Genomic DNA, 20,937 nt, shown 5'->3' with positions numbered 1-20,937 from the left:
TTCTTATTTTAGTAGGTCTTTTTGTCTTTCCTACGTAGGTTAAACTACAACTACAGGTGATCTTATATACAACATACTCTGTGTTGCAATTAACCAAGTGTTTCAATCTATACCACCCCCCTGACTCAAATTTCATACTGAATGATTTACGGTCCATGAATTTACAGCATATACATCTAGAGCATGGGAAGCACCCTTTGGTGGGTATGATATCATTATTTACTTTTCTAGTACAAGAGTGTAACTTTGACAACCTGCTCGGTGCCACTATGCTTTTTAGATTCGTTGCTCTCCTAAATACCAGATTCGGTTTTTCAGGGAGGGAAGGACCTAAAACAGAATCTTTTAAGAGTATACCCCAATGTCGATTTAGAATCTTTTTGATGGCTACGTTTTCTTGATTGAATTGTGTGATGAAAGGTCTACGAAACCTTTGATCAGTTTGGGTTTTATTTTTGGGACATAGCATTAAATCCCTTTTTTGCAAAGAAGCTTTATACTTTGCTGCCTCAATGGAGTTTGGGTTATAACCCCTTTCCATAAACCTGTTGCCAATTAAAGTGGCCTGTTCCCAGTAGTCATCAATGTTGGTACAGTTGCGCCTTATCCGTAAAAATTGCGCATATGGTACGTTGTTCTTCCAAGCAGGATAGTGGCAACTGGTTTGGGGGATGTAGCTGTTGGCGTCAACATCTTTAAAGAAGGTCTTTGTTATTACCTTTTCACCTTCTACCCCTGTTAAGGTTAAATCCAAAAAATCAATACTTATTGGATTATGTTGAGAAGTAAATTTTAAATTGAAACCATTGGACTGTATAAAAGTTATGAATCCACTAATACTATATTCATCACCTTTCCAAATGAAAAGGAGATCGTCAATATATCTTCGATAGAAAATTATATTAGCTTCAAATTTGGAATCATATACATAAATGTCCTCCCATGCTTTCATGAGCAAGTTGGCATACGATGGGGCAAATTTAGTCCCCATCGCCGTGCCCTGTTGTTGCAAAAAATACTTATTCTCAAATTCAAAAAAATTATGGTTCAAAATGAACATTATGCTTTCCAATAGAAACCGTACTTCTTTTTGGGGTAGACTGGAGTCATTTGACAGAACTATTTCTACAGCCTCTACACCTTTACTATGTGGTATAGATGAATATAATGCTTGTACGTCTATAGTTAACCATTGGTATTCTTTAGACCACTCTATGTTTTCCAACTTTTGCAATACACTGGTGGAGTCTCTAAGATATGACTTCATTTTCGATACGTAGGGCTGCAATCTCAGGTCCAAATAATGGGATAAATTAGCCGTCAGGGAATTAATTCCAGCCACTATGGGCCTTCCTGGTGGTGAAGTTTTACTCTTATGAATTTTTGGAATATGGTAAAAATTTGGAACTGTTGGATGTTTAACATACATGTAGTCGAACTCTTCCTTACATATTAAATTGTCTTTCAGGGCTTTAGAAAGTAAAGTATATAGCTCTTCCTGGTATCTTGAGGTGGGATTATTGGGTAATTCCATATATGTCTGCCCATCAAAAAGTATCTTAGATGCCTCATTTAAGTAAGCCGTTTTGGTTTGCAATACAACTGCTCCACCTTTATCCGCCCCCTTAATAACCAAATTAGTGTCATTTTTCAGGGATTTCAATGCTCCCTTTTCCTGTGGATTGAGGTTGGTCCCATATTTATTACTTTTAAGCCTTATTTTCCTGAAATCCTCCCTGACTGATTCATAGAAGATGTCCAAATTACTACCCCTGGACTCTACCGGGTAATATTTTGATGGTAACTTTACCAATGGAGTTTTTTCGTTCGTACTGGCACTCACTTGAGGATTCTTAAGAAAGTGTCTCTGTATCGTTAATTTCCGGACAAATTTGTTGAGATCGATAAATAAATTAAATTTGTCAACATGTAAATCTGGTGCGAATTTCAATCCCTTATCTAATAGGGAGCGTTCCGCTGATGATAATTGTCTCTCTGTGATGTTAACAATCCCAGACGAGGTTTCTCCTGATTGAATAGGGCTCTCCTTTTTTTGGGGCTTTTTTCTGCCCCCTCTGCACCCTCGTCTCCTCCAGTATGTCCCCTCTTTATACCCTGTGGTGAGTCCAGTCTGGTGTGTAACTCCTCTCGTTGTTGCTGAATACGAGGGAATTTGTAACCTCGCCTCTCTTCTAAAAAATGTCCCCTTTGATTTCTATCTGGGGTAGGTGATCTGTCTGTGTTGTATCTACTCCTATACGAGGAATTATAATATTCCTTAGGTGGCATGTAATTGTTCCTTTGGTAACCCTGTTGAGGCGGGAATTGTTTCCTATATCCCCTCTGTTCGTAACCCCGATTCGGATAGGGAGATCTATACGACCCCCTGGGTTTATAGTGGCCATTATGGTTGCCTTGATTTACTCTATAATTCCTATAGACTTCCTGCTGTGGTCTCTCCCAACGGGGATATCTTTTTGATGGTATTTGATTCCTTTCATCTAATCTCTCCTCTTTGATCGGTAAGTGATGTATTTGACCAGATATATAGTCATTTTTATCCCTTATAAATTTCTTTTGTTTACGTGATATAATTTCTTCTTCCATAGAGTCTAATTTATAATGTAGATCTAACACATCCCGCTTAAATTCTTCACTATCCTCAAATTTAGTAGCTTGTGATTCAACTCTTTTTATATCCTCCTCTAACCTGCTTAACTCCTTTTTTCTCTCAGTGATAATTAAAGTAATAAGTTTCACCGAACAGTCATCTAGAATAGTATTCCAATTCGTAATGAAACTTTCATTTCCCCCTCCTATTGTCGGGGTTTTATGCAATCGTAAACCTCTCGGAATCCTCCCTACTTCTATATATTTTTCTAGTGTCATAATATCATACCAATTTTTCAACTCCTTAATGGCTAATTTTTCTACTAGATTAAGATAACCATAATAATCGTCATCCTCAGTTTGAAATACTTGTTCCTCCTCCTCAAAGATGTTTCTAACCTTTAAAGATCTTTTTGATCTATCATTAAATATAGGCATAATAGCTAGATAGAAAAGCTGCAAACAAGGGTACTTACTGACAAACTACTACACAAACCAAAAAATAAAGTACCCCTTTTTTTTGCGCTAGGAAACTATACAGCTCACACCACTGAGAAATACCTCTTGTCAGATAAGGCAAAGAATGGGGAACAGATCTAAGAAATTCTCATGGGAGCTCAACCACTTCAGATTTCACATACAAATGTGTTTATTTTAAAATGATTTTCTAAACAGTAAAAACTGTACTCATATAAAAATGTCAATAAAACATACACATGACTTTACTTTACAAATGGACAGTATGGACAAATATTTATCTTGATGATTTTTGGTAATATCCACATCAATTTTTCAATGAAGCGTTCAGATGTATGTTCAAATCACAAATGCGTGAATGCCCAACGCGTTTCGTCCTTACTGGACTTCATCAGGGGACGCAATCTGAGTGGTAGTTAGAAAAAAGGTGATACACCATATACTAATTATATTTATCACAGTCTTGCTACATTGAGATCATCTACTTACATACCAATGAGATCAAAGTTTGTAAGATATCACATCCAGCTTTTGCCGTAGGTGTATGTAAAAATTCTCACAGATAAAGGATCTGGAAATGTCACCATTAGAATTAATATTAAATTACAGTGACCATATATATTCACAATAGAATCTATAAACATAATCAAGGAGGGAGGAACAGACAAAATAGAGTAATGGAGGAATAGATGCAATATACTTTCTATCAATGGGTGTGATAATTACTCAATTAATCACTAATTAAGTGCAATCCTATGTTGCTCATTATTCAGATGTAGAAATGATGGTAATTATTCCATTATATCAAAGATATTTAAACAAAGCTACTTACATTCCAATATTGGTGTCTATCATAAAAGTTCACCAATGTGTATAAACAGAAGAAAAATTGCTGTGACAGTAACCTATGAATTAGAAATATAAACAGTAGTATGCGAACTTAACCAGCATAAATTATAAACTGCAGATTGTTAATTCCATTGTAAATTGGAACCTAACTATACATAAAATTCATTATGCAAATAGGATAAATCCCAATTATTCTTATATATACACAATGTCATTGTACTGTTTATGAGGGACCATGTTGAACCTAATCGCTGATCCATAATTATATCACTATATATATTCCTAATTATTCATAATACCAATTTGTGCTTTTATAAAATATGGAAATACAGAGTTTTGACAACCATTATAAATTTAGACAATGCCTTGGTATATCTAAATGGGGCAAAGCTCAACCGCCATTATAGGTCCAAAACAACATCTTTACATATTCTCATGCCAATTGGCTGCCCCAATGTTTAATTCACGTTGCACTGCACATCATTAAATGATAATCCTAAATATGTGATTTAATTTATAAGAATTAACACTATACAAAAACAAAGCTACAACCGAATTTATTTAATTAATTTATAATAGGGGAACATCTTAGGCTCACCTTTTTAGTAGGAAATAGACCAATCCAATTTAGAATAAGAATATTGTGATAGACTCAAATGAGTCAATACCCTGGAAGAGAAATTTGTCCTTAAATATGGATTCCCTCTCCAATATATCACAGATGTCTGTTAGTCATGTTATTTACCTTAGTGTTCTCTCAGGATTCTCATTCACAGCTAAAGTGCTAAAAGGAAACTGGGGCTGGTATTTATACCTCCTCCCCAATGACCTCATTTCCTGTTTGATATTTATCTTATTAGACTATTTTTAGATGTTTCTTTCTAGTATTCCATCAGTTAACGGTACCAGCATTAAGACAGCCACTTAAAGATTGAAAGAACAACTAAAAAGAACTTATAAATTCTTTTAAAATGATGTTGAACGCTTTTGCGTTCCATTATCGCCGGCGGCGTGCGTTCCACCGCCGCTACTTCCGGTTCCGGCGTGCGTTCCATAGACGCTACTTCCGGTTTCCGGTATGCGTTCCACACGATTACAGCGTGCATTCTGCTGGCTGCTACTTCCTATTAGAGCTGTAAACACGGATAATCTTAGCTTAAAAGCGCCCAACTATTCTGTCATTAGCTGCTCCATTGTATTATTAATCTAATAACACATACAATCTGTTTGTTTAATGGGAAATTGGTTGAAAAATAGATTTTTAAGTGTTTAACCATCTTATTTTACTTAGTGATGAAATAATAAAAAATATATAAATAAAATTAAAAAAATTAAAAAATGTATATATAGAGGGACTGATACTATATACAAGTCCTTCATTAAAGTAATCAGAATTCAATTTTGTGCTTTCAGTGATTCTAGTATTAAACAATTAATTAAGTGATTCACAATTTTATTTTATATTCTATATATTGATGATATGTGCACCTGAAATATTAATCTAAAAACATTTTAATAAATTCATTTTAATAAATTTAACCTCATTATAGTGCTTTGTGATGTGATCTGACCTCATCCAATTACATGATAGCTAATTGACTATACAGCCATAATAAATAAATAAAAAAATTTTTATATATGAAAAAACAACAACAACGGCCATATACATGCGCAGTTCAGATCAACATGGTCCCCCATTTACAATTGTTACAAGTTGGCAACTTTACATCTTAATATATCATGCTTTAACCTTCAACATATGATCTGGTAACATATCATTAGAATTACCTTAATTTAATGGTTGTGATATAGAGTTGAACCCCTTAAGTATACTGGTCTATTGGATGGGGCGTGTTATACTGAAAACATGAAACATGTTAAGTATAGAACATGGAGAGTGGTGAATTCAGGACTTAAAGAAAAGAAACAATATCTACGTCTTCATTGAGGCCATTGGGGGCTAGTGTGTTGAGCGTATAAATCCAATAAGTTTCACGTTTGGATAATCTCAAATCTCTACTTCCACCCCTTGGGTCTGCTGGTATATGTTCTAATACTGTAAATAAAAAGTTATCCCTCGTCACTGTCGCACCATGCTTCTCGGCGTAATGCCTTGGAAGACTGTGAGAAAGGAACCTGTTTTTCACATTTCTTATGTGCTCCTGAATTCTTATTTTAGTAGGTCTTTTTGTCTTTCCTACGTAGGTTAAACTACAACTACAGGTGATCTTATATACAACATACTCTGTGTTGCAATTAACCAAGTGTTTCAATCTATACCACCCCCCTGACTCAAATTTCATACTGAATGATTTACGGTCCATGAATTTACAGCATATACATCTAGAGCATGGGAAGCACCCTTTGGTGGGTATGATATCATTATTTACTTTTCTAGTACAAGAGTGTAACTTTGACAACCTGCTCGGTGCCACTATGCTTTTTAGATTCGTTGCTCTCCTAAATACCAGATTCGGTTTTTCAGGGAGGGAAGGACCTAAAACAGAATCTTTTAAGAGTATACCCCAATGTCGATTTAGAATCTTTTTGATGGCTACGTTTTCTTGATTGAATTGTGTGATGAAAGGTCTACGAAACCTTTGATCAGTTTGGGTTTTATTTTTGGGACATAGCATTAAATCCCTTTTTTGCAAAGAAGCTTTATACTTTGCTGCCTCAATGGAGTTTGGGTTATAACCCCTTTCCATAAACCTGTTGCCAATTAAAGTGGCCTGTTCCCAGTAGTCATCAATGTTGGTACAGTTGCGCCTTATCCGTAAAAATTGCGCATATGGTACGTTGTTCTTCCAAGCAGGATAGTGGCAACTGGTTTGGGGGATGTAGCTGTTGGCGTCAACATCTTTAAAGAAGGTCTTTGTTATTACCTTTTCACCTTCTACCCCTGTTAAGGTTAAATCCAAAAAATCAATACTTATTGGATTATGTTGAGAAGTAAATTTTAAATTGAAACCATTGGACTGTATAAAAGTTATGAATCCACTAATACTATATTCATCACCTTTCCAAATGAAAAGGAGATCGTCAATATATCTTCGATAGAAAATTATATTAGCTTCAAATTTGGAATCATATACATAAATGTCCTCCCATGCTTTCATGAGCAAGTTGGCATACGATGGGGCAAATTTAGTCCCCATCGCCGTGCCCTGTTGTTGCAAAAAATACTTATTCTCAAATTCAAAAAAATTATGGTTCAAAATGAACATTATGCTTTCCAATAGAAACCGTACTTCTTTTTGGGGTAGACTGGAGTCATTTGACAGAACTATTTCTACAGCCTCTACACCTTTACTATGTGGTATAGATGAATATAATGCTTGTACGTCTATAGTTAACCATTGGTATTCTTTAGACCACTCTATGTTTTCCAACTTTTGCAATACACTGGTGGAGTCTCTAAGATATGACTTCATTTTCGATACGTAGGGCTGCAATCTCAGGTCCAAATAATGGGATAAATTAGCCGTCAGGGAATTAATTCCAGCCACTATGGGCCTTCCTGGTGGTGAAGTTTTACTCTTATGAATTTTTGGAATATGGTAAAAATTTGGAACTGTTGGATGTTTAACATACATGTAGTCGAACTCTTCCTTACATATTAAATTGTCTTTCAGGGCTTTAGAAAGTAAAGTATATAGCTCTTCCTGGTATCTTGAGGTGGGATTATTGGGTAATTCCATATATGTCTGCCCATCAAAAAGTATCTTAGATGCCTCATTTAAGTAAGCCGTTTTGGTTTGCAATACAACTGCTCCACCTTTATCCGCCCCCTTAATAACCAAATTAGTGTCATTTTTCAGGGATTTCAATGCTCCCTTTTCCTGTGGATTGAGGTTGGTCCCATATTTATTACTTTTAAGCCTTATTTTCCTGAAATCCTCCCTGACTGATTCATAGAAGATGTCCAAATTACTACCCCTGGACTCTACCGGGTAATATTTTGATGGTAACTTTACCAATGGAGTTTTTTCGTTCGTACTGGCACTCACTTGAGGATTCTTAAGAAAGTGTCTCTGTATCGTTAATTTCCGGACAAATTTGTTGAGATCGATAAATAAATTAAATTTGTCAACATGTAAATCTGGTGCGAATTTCAATCCCTTATCTAATAGGGAGCGTTCCGCTGATGATAATTGTCTCTCTGTGATGTTAACAATCCCAGACGAGGTTTCTCCTGATTGAATAGGGCTCTCCTTTTTTTGGGGCTTTTTTCTGCCCCCTCTGCACCCTCGTCTCCTCCAGTATGTCCCCTCTTTATACCCTGTGGTGAGTCCAGTCTGGTGTGTAACTCCTCTCGTTGTTGCTGAATACGAGGGAATTTGTAACCTCGCCTCTCTTCTAAAAAATGTCCCCTTTGATTTCTATCTGGGGTAGGTGATCTGTCTGTGTTGTATCTACTCCTATACGAGGAATTATAATATTCCTTAGGTGGCATGTAATTGTTCCTTTGGTAACCCTGTTGAGGCGGGAATTGTTTCCTATATCCCCTCTGTTCGTAACCCCGATTCGGATAGGGAGATCTATACGACCCCCTGGGTTTATAGTGGCCATTATGGTTGCCTTGATTTACTCTATAATTCCTATAGACTTCCTGCTGTGGTCTCTCCCAACGGGGATATCTTTTTGATGGTATTTGATTCCTTTCATCTAATCTCTCCTCTTTGATCGGTAAGTGATGTATTTGACCAGATATATAGTCATTTTTATCCCTTATAAATTTCTTTTGTTTACGTGATATAATTTCTTCTTCCATAGAGTCTAATTTATAATGTAGATCTAACACATCCCGCTTAAATTCTTCACTATCCTCAAATTTAGTAGCTTGTGATTCAACTCTTTTTATATCCTCCTCTAACCTGCTTAACTCCTTTTTTCTCTCAGTGATAATTAAAGTAATAAGTTTCACCGAACAGTCATCTAGAATAGTATTCCAATTCGTAATGAAACTTTCATTTCCCCCTCCTATTGTCGGGGTTTTATGCAATCGTAAACCTCTCGGAATCCTCCCTACTTCTATATATTTTTCTAGTGTCATAATATCATACCAATTTTTCAACTCCTTAATGGCTAATTTTTCTACTAGATTAAGATAACCATAATAATCGTCATCCTCAGTTTGAAATACTTGTTCCTCCTCCTCAAAGATGTTTCTAACCTTTAAAGATCTTTTTGATCTATCATTAAATATAGGCATAATAGCTAGATAGAAAAGCTGCAAACAAGGGTACTTACTGACAAACTACTACACAAACCAAAAAATAAAGTACCCCTTTTTTTTGCGCTAGGAAACTATACAGCTCACACCACTGAGAAATACCTCTTGTCAGATAAGGCAAAGAATGGGGAACAGATCTAAGAAATTCTCATGGGAGCTCAACCACTTCAGATTTCACATACAAATGTGTTTATTTTAAAATGATTTTCTAAACAGTAAAAACTGTACTCATATAAAAATGTCAATAAAACATACACATGACTTTACTTTACAAATGGACAGTATGGACAAATATTTATCTTGATGATTTTTGGTAATATCCACATCAATTTTTCAATGAAGCGTTCAGATGTATGTTCAAATCACAAATGCGTGAATGCCCAACGCGTTTCGTCCTTACTGGACTTCATCAGGGGACGCAATCTGAGTGGTAGTTAGAAAAAAGGTGATACACCATATACTAATTATATTTATCACAGTCTTGCTACATTGAGATCATCTACTTACATACCAATGAGATCAAAGTTTGTAAGATATCTTTTCTTTAAGTCCTGAATTCACCACTCTCCATGTTCTATACTTAACATGTTTCATGTTTTCAGTATAACACGCCCCATCCAATAGACCAGTATACTTAAGGGGTTCAACTCTATATCACAACCATTAAATTAAGGTAATTCTAATGATATGTTACCAGATCATATGTTGAAGGTTAAAGCATGATATATTAAGATGTAAAGTTGCCAACTTGTAACAATTGTAAATGGGGGACCATGTTGATCTGAACTGCGCATGTATATGGCCGTTGTTGTTGTTTTTTCATATATAAAAATTTTTTTATTTATTTATTATGGCTGTATAGTCAATTAGCTATCATGTAATTGGATGAGGTCAGATCACATCACAAAGCACTATAATGAGGTTAAATTTATTAAAATGAATTTATTAAAATGTTTTTAGATTAATATTTCAGGTGCACATATCATCAATATATAGAATATAAAATAAAATTGTGAATCACTTAATTAATTGTTTAATACTAGAATCACTGAAAGCACAAAATTGAATTCTGATTACTTTAATGAAGGACTTGTATATAGTATCAGTCCCTCTATATATACATTTTTTAATTTTTTTAATTTTATTTATATATTTTTTATTATTTCATCACTAAGTAAAATAAGATGGTTAAACACTTAAAAATCTATTTTTCAACCAATTTCCCATTAAACAAACAGATTGTATGTGTTATTAGATTAATAATACAATGGAGCAGCTAATGACAGAATAGTTGGGCGCTTTTAAGCTAAGATTATCCGTGTTTACAGCTCTAATAGGAAGTAGCAGCCAGCAGAATGCACGCTGTAATCGTGTGGAACGCATACCGGAAACCGGAAGTAGCGTCTATGGAACGCACGCCGGAACCGGAAGTAGCGGCGGTGGAACGCACGCCGCCGGCGATAATGGAACGCAAAAGCGTTCAACATCATTTTAAAAGAATTTATAAGTTCTTTTTAGTTGTTCTTTCAATCTTTAAGTGGCTGTCTTAATGCTGGTACCGTTAACTGATGGAATACTAGAAAGAAACATCTAAAAATAGTCTAATAAGATAAATATCAAACAGGAAATGAGGTCATTGGGGAGGAGGTATAAATACCAGCCCCAGTTTCCTTTTAGCACTTTAGCTGTGAATGAGAATCCTGAGAGAACACTAAGGTAAATAACATGACTAACAGACATCTGTGATATATTGGAGAGGGAATCCATATTTAAGGACAAATTTCTCTTCCAGGGTATTGACTCATTTGAGTCTATCACAATATTCTTATTCTAAATTGGATTGGTCTATTTCCTACTAAAAAGGTGAGCCTAAGATGTTCCCCTATTATAAATTAATTAAATAAATTCGGTTGTAGCTTTGTTTTTGTATAGTGTTAATTCTTATAAATTAAATCACATATTTAGGATTATCATTTAATGATGTGCAGTGCAACGTGAATTAAACATTGGGGCAGCCAATTGGCATGAGAATATGTAAAGATGTTGTTTTGGACCTATAATGGCGGTTGAGCTTTGCCCCATTTAGATATACCAAGGCATTGTCTAAATTTATAATGGTTGTCAAAACTCTGTATTTCCATATTTTATAAAAGCACAAATTGGTATTATGAATAATTAGGAATATATATAGTGATATAATTATGGATCAGCGATTAGGTTCAACATGGTCCCTCATAAACAGTACAATGACATTGTGTATATATAAGAATAATTGGGATTTATCCTATTTGCATAATGAATTTTATGTATAGTTAGGTTCCAATTTACAATGGAATTAACAATCTGCAGTTTATAATTTATGCTGGTTAAGTTCGCATACTACTGTTTATATTTCTAATTCATAGGTTACTGTCACAGCAATTTTTCTTCTGTTTATACACATTGGTGAACTTTTATGATAGACACCAATATTGGAATGTAAGTAGCTTTGTTTAAATATCTTTGATATAATGGAATAATTACCATCATTTCTACATCTGAATAATGAGCAACATAGGATTGCACTTAATTAGTGATTAATTGAGTAATTATCACACCCATTGATAGAAAGTATATTGCATCTATTCCTCCATTACTCTATTTTGTCTGTTCCTCCCTCCTTGATTATGTTTATAGATTCTATTGTGAATATATATGGTCACTGTAATTTAATATTAATTCTAATGGTGACATTTCCAGATCCTTTATCTGTGAGAATTTTTACATACACCTACGGCAAAAGCTGGATGTGATATCTTACAAACTTTGATCTCATTGGTATGTAAGTAGATGATCTCAATGTAGCAAGACTGTGATAAATATAATTAGTATATGGTGTATCACCTTTTTTCTAACTACCACTCAGATTGCGTCCCCTGATGAAGTCCAGTAAGGACGAAACGCGTTGGGCATTCACGCATTTGTGATTTGAACATACATCTGAACGCTTCATTGAAAAATTGATGTGGATATTACCAAAAATCATCAAGATAAATATTTGTCCATACTGTCCATTTGTAAAGTAAAGTCATGTGTATGTTTTATTGACATTTTTATATGAGTACAGTTTTTACTGTTTAGAAAATCATTTTAAAATAAACACATTTGTATGTGAAATCTGAAGTGGTTGAGCTCCCATGAGAATTTCTTAGATCTGTTCCCCATTCTTTGCCTTATCTGACAAGAGGTATTTCTCAGTGGTGTGAGCTGTATAGTTTCCTAGCGCAAAAAAAAGGGGTACTTTATTTTTTGGTTTGTGTAGTAGTTTGTCAGTAAGTACCCTTGTTTGCAGCTTTTCTATCTAGCTATTATGCCTATATTTAATGATAGATCAAAAAGATCTTTAAAGGTTAGAAACATCTTTGAGGAGGAGGAACAAGTATTTCAAACTGAGGATGACGATTATTATGGTTATCTTAATCTAGTAGAAAAATTAGCCATTAAGGAGTTGAAAAATTGGTATGATATTATGACACTAGAAAAATATATAGAAGTAGGGAGGATTCCGAGAGGTTTACGATTGCATAAAACCCCGACAATAGGAGGGGGAAATGAAAGTTTCATTACGAATTGGAATACTATTCTAGATGACTGTTCGGTGAAACTTATTACTTTAATTATCACTGAGAGAAAAAAGGAGTTAAGCAGGTTAGAGGAGGATATAAAAAGAGTTGAATCACAAGCTACTAAATTTGAGGATAGTGAAGAATTTAAGCGGGATGTGTTAGATCTACATTATAAATTAGACTCTATGGAAGAAGAAATTATATCACGTAAACAAAAGAAATTTATAAGGGATAAAAATGACTATATATCTGGTCAAATACATCACTTACCGATCAAAGAGGAGAGATTAGATGAAAGGAATCAAATACCATCAAAAAGATATCCCCGTTGGGAGAGACCACAGCAGGAAGTCTATAGGAATTATAGAGTAAATCAAGGCAACCATAATGGCCACTATAAACCCAGGGGGTCGTATAGATCTCCCTATCCGAATCGGGGTTACGAACAGAGGGGATATAGGAAACAATTCCCGCCTCAACAGGGTTACCAAAGGAACAATTACATGCCACCTAAGGAATATTATAATTCCTCGTATAGGAGTAGATACAACACAGACAGATCACCTACCCCAGATAGAAATCAAAGGGGACATTTTTTAGAAGAGAGGCGAGGTTACAAATTCCCTCGTATTCAGCAACAACGAGAGGAGTTACACACCAGACTGGACTCACCACAGGGTATAAAGAGGGGACATACTGGAGGAGACGAGGGTGCAGAGGGGGCAGAAAAAAGCCCCAAAAAAAGGAGAGCCCTATTCAATCAGGAGAAACCTCGTCTGGGATTGTTAACATCACAGAGAGACAATTATCATCAGCGGAACGCTCCCTATTAGATAAGGGATTGAAATTCGCACCAGATTTACATGTTGACAAATTTAATTTATTTATCGATCTCAACAAATTTGTCCGGAAATTAACGATACAGAGACACTTTCTTAAGAATCCTCAAGTGAGTGCCAGTACGAACGAAAAAACTCCATTGGTAAAGTTACCATCAAAATATTACCCGGTAGAGTCCAGGGGTAGTAATTTGGACATCTTCTATGAATCAGTCAGGGAGGATTTCAGGAAAATAAGGCTTAAAAGTAATAAATATGGGACCAACCTCAATCCACAGGAAAAGGGAGCATTGAAATCCCTGAAAAATGACACTAATTTGGTTATTAAGGGGGCGGATAAAGGTGGAGCAGTTGTATTGCAAACCAAAACGGCTTACTTAAATGAGGCATCTAAGATACTTTTTGATGGGCAGACATATATGGAATTACCCAATAATCCCACCTCAAGATACCAGGAAGAGCTATATACTTTACTTTCTAAAGCCCTGAAAGACAATTTAATATGTAAGGAAGAGTTCGACTACATGTATGTTAAACATCCAACAGTTCCAAATTTTTACCATATTCCAAAAATTCATAAGAGTAAAACTTCACCACCAGGAAGGCCCATAGTGGCTGGAATTAATTCCCTGACGGCTAATTTATCCCATTATTTGGACCTGAGATTGCAGCCCTACGTATCGAAAATGAAGTCATATCTTAGAGACTCCACCAGTGTATTGCAAAAGTTGGAAAACATAGAGTGGTCTAAAGAATACCAATGGTTAACTATAGACGTACAAGCATTATATTCATCTATACCACATAGTAAAGGTGTAGAGGCTGTAGAAATAGTTCTGTCAAATGACTCCAGTCTACCCCAAAAAGAAGTACGGTTTCTATTGGAAAGCATAATGTTCATTTTGAACCATAATTTTTTTGAATTTGAGAATAAGTATTTTTTGCAACAACAGGGCACGGCGATGGGGACTAAATTTGCCCCATCGTATGCCAACTTGCTCATGAAAGCATGGGAGGACATTTATGTATATGATTCCAAATTTGAAGCTAATATAATTTTCTATCGAAGATATATTGACGATCTCCTTTTCATTTGGAAAGGTGATGAATATAGTATTAGTGGATTCATAACTTTTATACAGTCCAATGGTTTCAATTTAAAATTTACTTCTCAACATAATCCAATAAGTATTGATTTTTTGGATTTAACCTTAACAGGGGTAGAAGGTGAAAAGGTAATAACAAAGACCTTCTTTAAAGATGTTGACGCCAACAGCTACATCCCCCAAACCAGTTGCCACTATCCTGCTTGGAAGAACAACGTACCATATGCGCAATTTTTACGGATAAGGCGCAACTGTACCAACATTGATGACTACTGGGAACAGGCCACTTTAATTGGCAACAGGTTTATGGAAAGGGGTTATAACCCAAACTCCATTGAGGCAGCAAAGTATAAAGCTTCTTTGCAAAAAAGGGATCTAATGCTATGTCCCAAAAATAAAACCCAAACTGATCAAAGGTTTCGTAGACCTTTCATCACACAATTCAATCAAGAAAACGTAGCCATCAAAAAGATTCTAAATCGACATTGGGGTATACTCTTAAAAGATTCTGTTTTAGGTCCTTCCCTCCCTGAAAAACCGAATCTGGTATTTAGGAGAGCAACGAATCTAAAAAGCATAGTGGCACCGAGCAGGTTGTCAAAGTTACACTCTTGTACTAGAAAAGTAAATAATGATATCATACCCACCAAAGGGTGCTTCCCATGCTCTAGATGTATATGCTGTAAATTCATGGACCGTAAATCATTCAGTATGAAATTTGAGTCAGGGGGGTGGTATAGATTGAAACACTTGGTTAATTGCAACACAGAGTATGTTGTATATAAGATCACCTGTAGTTGTAGTTTAACCTACGTAGGAAAGACAAAAAGACCTACTAAAATAAGAATTCAGGAGCACATAAGAAATGTGAAAAACAGGTTCCTTTCTCACAGTCTTCCAAGGCATTACGCCGAGAAGCATGGTGCGACAGTGACGAGGGATAACTTTTTATTTACAGTATTAGAACATATACCAGCAGACCCAAGGGGTGGAAGTAGAGATTTGAGATTATCCAAACGTGAAACTTATTGGATTTATACGCTCAACACACTAGCCCCCAATGGCCTCAATGAAGACGTAGATATTGTTTCTTTTCTTTAAGTCCTGAATTCACCACTCTCCATGTTCTATACTTAACATGTTTCATGTTTTCAGTATAACACGCCCCATCCAATAGACCAGTATACTTAAGGGGTTCAACTCTATATCACAACCATTAAATTAAGGTAATTCTAATGATATGTTACCAGATCATATGTTGAAGGTTAAAGCATGATATATTAAGATGTAAAGTTGCCAACTTGTAACAATTGTAAATGGGGGACCATGTTGATCTGAACTGCGCATGTATATGGCCGTTGTTGTTGTTTTTTCATATATAAAATTTTTTTTATTTATTTATTATGGCTGTATAGTCAATTAGCTATCATGTAATTGGATGAGGTCAGATCACATCACAAAGCACTATAATGAGGTTAAATTTATTAAAATGAATTTATTAAAATGTTTTTAGATTAATATTTCAGGTGCACATATCATCAATATATAGAATATAAAATAAAATTGTGAATCACTTAATTAATTGTTTAATACTAGAATCACTGAAAGCACAAAATTGAATTCTGATTACTTTAATGAAGGACTTGTATATAGTATCAGTCCCTCTATATATACATTTTTTAATTTTTTTAATTTTATTTATATATTTTTTATTATTTCATCACTAAGTAAAATAAGATGGTTAAACACTTAAAAATCTATTTTTCAACCAATTTCCCATTAAACAAACAGATTGTATGTGTTATTAGATTAATAATACAATGGAGCAGCTAATGACAGAATAGTTGGGCGCTTTTAAGCTAAGATTATCCGTGTTTACAGCTCTAATAGGAAGTAGCAGCCAGCAGAATGCACGCTGTAATCGTGTGGAACGCATACCGGAAACCGGAAGTAGCGTCTATGGAACGCACGCCGGAACCGGAAGTAGCGGCGGTGGAACGCACGCCGCCGGCGATAATGGAACGCAAAAGCGTTCAACATCATTTTAAAAGAATTTATAAGTTCTTTTTAGTTGTTCTTTCAATCTTTAAGTGGCTGTCTTAATGCTGGTACCGTTAACTGATGGAATACTAGAAAGAAACATCTAAAAATAGTCTAATAAGATAAATATCAAACAGGAAATGAGGTCATTGGGGAGGAGGTATAAATACCAGCCCCAGTTTCCTTTTAGCACTTTAGCTGTGAATGAGAATCCTGAGAGAACACTAAGGTAAATAACATGACTAACAGACATCTGTGATATATTGGAGAGGGAATCCATATTTAAGGACAAATTTCTCTTCCAGGGTATTGACTCATTTGAGTCTATCACAATATTCTTATTCTAAATTGGATTGGTCTATTTCCTACTAAAAAGGTGAGCCTAAGATGTTCCCCTATTATAAATTAATTAAATAAATTCGGTTGTAGCTTTGTTTTTGTATAGTGTTAATTCTTATAAATTAAATCACATATTTAGGATTATCATTTAATGATGTGCAGTGCAACGTGAATTAAACATTGGGGCAGCCAATTGGCATGAGAATATGTAAAGATGTTGTTTTGGACCTATAATGGCGGTTGAGCTTTGCCCCATTTAGATATACCAAGGCATTGTCTAAATTTATAATGGTTGTCAAAACTCTGTATTTCCATATTTTATAAAAGCACAAATTGGTATTATGAATAATTAGGAATATATATAGTGATATAATTATGGATCAGCGATTAGGTTCAACATGGTCCCTCATAAACAGTACAATGACATTGTGTATATATAAGAATAATTGGGATTTATCCTATTTGCATAATGAATTTTATGTATAGTTAGGTTCCAATTTACAATGGAATTAACAATCTGCAGTTTATAATTTATGCTGGTTAAGTTCGCATACTACTGTTTATATTTCTAATTCATAGGTTACTGTCACAGCAATTTTTCTTCTGTTTATACACATTGGTGAACTTTTATGATAGACACCAATATTGGAATGTAAGTAGCTTTGTTTAAATATCTTTGATATAATGGAATAATTACCATCATTTCTACATCTGAATAATGAGCAACATAGGATTGCACTTAATTAGTGATTAATTGAGTAATTATCACACCCATTGATAGAAAGTATATTGCATCTATTCCTCCATTACTCTATTTTGTCTGTTCCTCCCTCCTTGATTATGTTTATAGATTCTATTGTGAATATATATGGTCACTGTAATTTAATATTAATTCTAATGGTGACATTTCCAGATCCTTTATCTGTGAGAATTTTTACATACACCTACGGCAAAAGCTGGATGTGATATCTTACAAACTTTGATCTCATTGGTATGTAAGTAGATGATCTCAATGTAGCAAGACTGTGATAAATATAATTAGTATATGGTGTATCACCTTTTTTCTAACTACCACTCAGATTGCGTCCCCTGATGAAGTCCAGTAAGGACGAAACGCGTTGGGCATTCACGCATTTGTGATTTGAACATACATCTGAACGCTTCATTGAAAAATTGATGTGGATATTACCAAAAATCATCAAGATAAATATTTGTCCATACTGTCCATTTGTAAAGTAAAGTCATGTGTATGTTTTATTGACATTTTTATATGAGTACAGTTTTTACTGTTTAGAAAATCATTTTAAAATAAACACATTTGTATGTGAAATCTGAAGTGGTTGAGCTCCCATGAGAATTTCTTAGATATATATATATATATATATATATTATATATATAGATATATATATATATATACACATATAACATACATATTAGAATATTGAGAATAGTTATAAAAGCAGATCCATTCTGACAATCATATCAAAGAAAGCTGTTAAGACCATTATTTTCATTCAACCCGTGAGGGCTCAAAGCGTCAAGTGGAAAAATCCACCTCTGCCTCTCGCTGCAATAATAATTTGCCACGATCACCACTTCTAGTGAGGGTTGGAATATGGTCTATTATTTTGTGTCTGACAGATGTAGGTGAGTGCCCTGATATAGCAAAATGCCGAGCTACCGGCTGTTCACTTTTACCTGATAACACTGCTTCCCTAATTGCATAACAATGCTGGCCCATATGGAGTTTGAATTGACATTCAGTCTTCCCAATATAATATTTGCCGCAAGGGCATATTAGTGCATATATAACAAATTTAGAGGTGCAGGATAGGCAGTGTTTTATTTTTAAGAGTTTATTTAGCCAAGAGTGTTTAATGGTGTCTCCTGTTAGCATGTAGGTGCATGTAACGCAGCCAGTGCATTTAAAGCAACCCAATTTGGGCTTTCCAAAAAAAGATGTAATAAATCCTTTGCCACAATCGGTAATATCACTAAATAATCACAGATATTTTTCCCTTTGGAATAACTACACATAATGCTCTTATCACTCAAACCTACCAGTTCTTTATCAGTAGAAATAATGGGCCAGTAGGTTTGAACAGGCCTTTTTACTTTGTCACTTGCCACATTAAATCTATTTGGCCATACTAATTTATTACTAAGAGATTTAGTAGGTTTTTTAATGAGAGTTTTAGCTCTAGGAATGGACATAACTTTAGATTTAGTGGCCTGCAGCTCATCTCTGTCATAACCCCTAGCCACAAATTTATCAATCATAGTATTAAAAAAGTTATTCAAGTCCAAGTCATTACTACAGATACTGTACGTCTCAAATGTAAGAACTGTGAGAACGATAGACCACGATGGACCGCCTTAGGATGGTGGCTACTAGGAGGCAGCATCATATTGCGGTCTGTCGGCTTGACACATAAAGATGTATCAAGTGTATCATTATTTTTCGTAATACATACATCTAGAAAATCAGTGCTATTCATATCCATCTTGCAGGTTAATTTAACAGGACTGTCACTGGTATTATGAGCATCAATGATTGATTGCAGCAACGTATCGCTGCCTTTCCAGATTAGCAGCATATCGTCAATATAACGAGAATAATAAATTATATTTGCTGCTATAACTGGTTCAGTGAAAAAAATATATTTTTCAACTGCAATCATATAAGCATTCGAGTACGATGGGGCCACAGAGGACCCCATCGTACAACCGGACACTTGAAGATAATGTCCACTATCATAGAAAAAATTATTTTTACGTAACACCATATCCAAAAGTTCACAAAAGAAATTGATGTCAGGTCCTGTATACCACATATTGTTGTTAATCGAGTGCCTAGTTGCTGCAATGCCCTCATCATGGGGTATACAGGTATACAACGAATTGCAAAATAAATTGATGTGGCTATTGCGCTGATTTAAATTACTGTTACCAAGCAATAAATTCTAGCTGAATGAAAATGCAACACTTTAAGATAAAATATCAATATCTCGATTTTTTTTTTTGTATTCACAGCACTTCACTTTTTCCACATTATGTTATGTTACAGCCTTATTCCAAAATAAGAACTTAATTTTCTCCCTCAAAATTCTACACACAATACCCCATATTGACAATGTGAAAAAGTTTTTTTTAGACTTTTTCAACTGTATTAAAAAAACAAAACTAAGAAATCATATGTACATAAGTATTCACAGCCTCTGTCATGAAGCTCAAAAAAACAGGTGCATCCTGTTTCCACTGATCATCCTTGAGATGTTCCTACAGCTTAATTGGAGTCCACCTGTGGTAAATTCAGCTGATTGGACATGATTTGGAAAGGCACACACCTGTCTATATGAGGTCCCACACTTGACAGTGCATGTCTGAGCACAAACCAAGCATGAAGTCAAAGGAATTGTCTGTAGACCTCCGAGACAGAATTGTCTCGAGCCACAAATGGGGAAGGGTACAGAAAAATATCTGCTGCTTTGAAGGTCCCAGTGAGCACAGTGGCCTCTATCATCTATAAATTGATGAGGCTCAGAACCACCAGGACTCTTCCTAGAGCTGGCCGGCCGTCTAAACTCAACGATCATGGTAGAAGAGCCCTAGTCAGGGAGGTGACCAAGAACCCAATGTTCACTCTGTCGGAGCTACAGCATTCCTCTGTGGAGAGAGAAGAACCTTCCAGAAGGATAGCCATCTCTGCAGCATTCCACCAATCAGGCCTGTATGGTAGAGTGGCCAGATGGAAGCCACTCCTTAGTAAAAAGCACTTGGCAGCCTTCCTGGAGTTTGCCAAAATGCACCTAAAGGACTCTCAGACCATGAGAAA

This window comes from Pseudophryne corroboree, chromosome 1, assembly GCF_028390025.1.
Source record: "Pseudophryne corroboree isolate aPseCor3 chromosome 1, aPseCor3.hap2, whole genome shotgun sequence".
In the NCBI taxonomy this organism is placed as follows: Eukaryota; Metazoa; Chordata; class Amphibia; order Anura; family Myobatrachidae; genus Pseudophryne; species Pseudophryne corroboree.
Note: the sequence above shows the minus strand (reverse complement) of the source record.